At 36.0% G+C, this 4491-nt stretch overlaps 1 pseudogene; it reads left to right on the top strand.

Moving 5' to 3' along the window:
- Window positions 1-777: 777 nt before the first annotated feature.
- On the top strand, window positions 778-3305 carry LOC128120195 (zinc finger protein 120-like; annotated as a pseudogene).
- The last annotated feature ends 1186 nt before the right edge of the window (window positions 3306-4491 follow it).

The following is a 4491-nucleotide window of genomic DNA, read 5'->3' as shown; positions in this document are numbered from 1 at the left end:
GTACTGGCAATTGAACACATCTCTATGCAAGACCAGCAAAAGCTTTTTACTACTGTGCCACCTCTTATGTCCTCTGTTGATTATTAATGATCAGCATGTAAGTTGCTAATATTTGCATCTGTCCTTTTGCAACTGTTAGAACATATAGTACCTTTTAGTAAAATCTTTTGGATGCTACAGTTTGAATTGGGTCACACCAGGTTTCTGGAAGATGAATGCAGAACTGGAGTGAATATATAACTCTTTGTAGGATCTCCAGTAAAAAAAAAAAAAAAACAAAAAAAAACAACCTCTGAGTTCTATCTTTTTTGTTTCTCAGACTGATTTTTGCTTGGGAGACAGGGTCTTAATATGTACTCTGGCTTTCCTGGACCTAACTGCATGGACTAGGCTGGCATTAAACTCATAGGCCTTTGCCTTTTGAGTGCTGGGGTTAAAGGCATGAGCCAATACATGCAGTTTGTCCATTTTACTTTTCTTCTTGTTAGTAAGTAATTGTCACAAAATTTCTCTCATGTGTACTCTGTACTGTTGATCTTTTTACTTGTATCTCTATGTGTGTTAATAGGCATTTCTCTTGCAAGGTGATATCCCATTCAAAGGTTACAGCAATGACAGAGGCAACCCTCTTATTCAGTTTCCTTCTAAAGTGACTTGGTGATTACATTATAATGTCTATGTCATGGATAAGTGTGGAAAGCACCAGAATTGTATGACTATACTGTCAAAGAAGTATATATTTACAATGTTGTCAGTATCGTGCTTTCTTTTGTATACATGTATGGGATATTTCAGAATGCAGTGACCTATGATGATGTACATGTCAACTTCACTTGGGAAGAGTGGACTTTGCTGGATCCTTCCCAGAAGAATCTCTACAAAGATGTGATGCTGGAGACCTACAGGAACCTTAGTATTATAGGTAAGACAGAATTTTCCTTCATATTTTAAAATAAGGAGACAAATGCTCATTGGTAATTGATGTTCCTCTGTAATTTGATTGAGAAAGAAGAATGAGGTGAATAAATCAAGCATGGTTCTAAGATTCACTGCAGATAATTTAAACTTGGCACAGTTTTTAATAATATACATTTTCTGTTACTATATTTTAGGGTACAGTTCAGAAGACCATAATATTGAAGAACATTGTCAAAATTCTAGAAGACATGAATGGTAATTTTCTTGCACAAGCTGACACAAAAATGCCTCTGAAAATATTGTAATGTATCTTAGAAGTGTTAAAGAAAAGCATCATCATAAATAAGCACAGGTTAAAGTTCATTGATGATTCTAAGTTCTCACAAAACCATATAATTCAATTTCATGTTGGTGAATTGCATTTACAAGGCCTTCTCTTAAGAAAGAAGACAAGGAAACAATACCTTAATAGATATCAACACTGGAATCACAGCACCATGAGAGCTGTTGTAGAATTGTCAATCCATTTATTTCATCTAACTCATATTACAAAATGTATACACATTGAAGAAGTGATAAGTATATCTTCAAAGCATTCTAGTAAGCACAGAGACCATAGTGAAGCTAGTATTGTTCATATACAATTTTTGACTTTGCTAAGTTTAGTGAGAGGGGCAATTAAAGTCAAAAGTCAAGCGGTATTGTCATGAAGAAACCTTCATCTTTATACCACAAATCTATGAGGACATAAAGTCAAACAGAATTCAATGTGAAAATCTTTTATTTGTTATACTTCCTTTACTAGGTATATCATATGTCAATCTGCATATAAGCCATATGAGCATAGAGATACAGAAAGAGATAGAATCTCTCTCTCTCTCCCAGAACAATTAGAAGATATGTAGCAATCCCCACAGTGAATATACTTGTTGAATTTGATTCAAGTATACAGGTAATTGGTTTTCTAGCTTCATTATTAACACATAAACAAATTTTCACTTCAGAAAATCCCTGAGTCCTAGGACTGTATAAATACAACATATGTGTAAACACTTTAATACAATCTTAAGATTTGATAATTCTTCAAAATTGGACCAAATTGCAAAATTAATTCATATAGATATAAAGAGTCAACAGTGTATTAAATGTGGTTAAACTTTTACATGTGCCAATTAACCTTGCAGGCATGAAAGAAGCCAAACTGGAGACAAACCTTCTGTATATACTCAATGTGGTAAAGCCTGTAAATATCATAGTCATCTTCAAATGCATGAGAGAAAGCATACTGCAGAAAAACCCTATGAATGTAATCACTGTGGTAAAGCCTTTGCATATCATAGTCATTTTCAAATGCATGAAAGAACACATACTGGAGAGAAACATTATGAATGTAACCAGTGTGGTAAAGCTTTTGCACAGCACAATCATCTTCAAAAGCACAAAAGAACACATACTGGAGAGAAACCTTATGAATGCAATCAATGTGGTAAAGCCTATGCACAGCACATTCATCTTCAAATGCATGAAAGAACACATACTGGAGAGAAACCCTATGAATGCAATCATTGTGGTAAAGCCTATGCACATTACAATACTCTTCAAATTCATGAAAGAACACATACTGGAAAGAAACCCTATGAATGTAATCAGTGTAGTAAAGCCTTTACACAACACAGTCATCTTCAAATGCATAAAAGAACACATACTGGAGAGAAACCCTATGAATGTAACCAGTGTGGTAAAGCCTTTGCACAGCACAGTCATCTTCAAAGGCATGAAAGAACACATACTGGAGAGAAACCCTATGAATGCAACCAGTGTGGTAAAGCCTATGCACAGCACAATCATCTTCAAATGCATAAAAGAACACATACTGGAGAGAAACCCTATGAATGTATTCAATGTGGTAAAGTCTATGCACACCACAGTACTCTTCAAGTTCATGAAAGAACACATACTGGAGAGAAACCCTATAAATGTTATCATTGTTGTAAAGCCTTTACACAACACAGTCATCTTCAAAAGCATAAAAGAACACATACTGGAGAGAAACCCTATGAATGTAAGCAATGTTGTTAAGCCTTTGAATGTATCAGTAATCTTCAAAATCATGAGAAAAAATTATACTGTAGTGGAACCCTATAAATGTAGTCATTGTGGTAAAGTTTTCACTTTATACAGGAGTAAAACTTTTGTATTCAATCAATATGTTAAAGTCTTTGCATATTACAATAGTCTTTGAGTACCTCATAATTATATTGAGGACTTTATTGAAATGTTTTTGACAAAATCCTAACCAACACACTTACAATCAGTTGCAGAACAGTACTGATTCTGTAGAAATAGATTGACAGCACCAACAATCTGTTCAGGCATTATGATGTGTGTTTTTGTGTTGTTTGCACTAGGTAACTCATGGAAAATAATGAATTTGAAGCCCTATGTGTAGGGTAAAAGTTCCAGCCAAAAAAACACACCCTGAAACTACAGCCAATGAAACATACTTTGTCCCTGAATCCAGAGCCAGTGAAAAAAACACCCTGGCCATGGAACCAGAGCCAAAATTTTGAGAAGGGCCAAGTGAAAGAAACACACTTTGGCCCTAAAATCAGAGCCAAAGAAACACTCTAGCTTTGACCAACTGATCATAAAACCAACCAATCCTTGAGTATGAAATCCAGCCAATCTCTGAGCTTCTTTAAGCTCAGGGATTGAAATCAAACCAATTCTCACTCGACAAATCTCCCTGAATGAATACTGTACCTAAGAAGCCATATAAGCCTTGTGCTGTTCAGTTGGCAGCTGCCTTTTTCCACACTAGCATAAGCAGCCTTTCTCCTGGATTCCTCCCTCCACAATAAATGTCTTGAATAAGTTTTGGGTAAAGACCTTCCTTTGCTAGAGCAGATCAGAACCTCCCTAGTGGATTGAAGAAGAGGAGTAATGGACACCTCTCCTGAAAAATTCCATTAGGGGAATTGAGCAGAATAGCAAGAGACATCTCTACTGGGAAAATCTCTTAGCAGAGTAGAGCAGAGCCCAGTTGTAATGGCTCTTTCTTAGAGAGGAGCAGGATTGCTACATCCTATGGTAAGATCATCTCCCACTGGAACACAGCTTTAGGTTAAGCCTGACTTCCTGACAGTCAGGATTCTTTTCTCTTCACAGCTGTAAGTATATAGGACACCATCCCTTTATAGCTGGAGATGTAGCCTGATGTCCTGACAGTCAAGTTTTCTTTCTCCTCACAGGTGTAGGTATCCAGGATATCTTTCCTTCACAGCTCTATGTATGACCTGACATCTGACAGAGTACCTCTCTCTCCAGAGCTACAACACTTGCACTATGAATTTAAATGATAATATAACCTTTTTAAATTTTATGCTTCTCTTAAATTACATGAAATAACTAATTCAGGTGTAAAACTTTATGGGTTTGTATTAGTTCTTTTCTATTGTTGTGAAATAATGTTTAAGTCAACTTTTAAAAAAGTTTAATTTGGCCCCTGTTTCCAGAGGGATACAGGATCACCATGAACCTAGCATGGCAACAAGTGTCAGACATGGCAGCTAG

This window comes from Peromyscus californicus, unplaced genomic scaffold, assembly GCF_007827085.1.
Source record: "Peromyscus californicus insignis strain IS unplaced genomic scaffold, ASM782708v3 Scaffold_27__1_contigs__length_724164, whole genome shotgun sequence".
NCBI lineage: Eukaryota > Metazoa > Chordata > Mammalia > Rodentia > Cricetidae > Peromyscus > Peromyscus californicus.
Note: the sequence above shows the minus strand (reverse complement) of the source record. Positions and strands in the feature narration are given on the sequence as shown.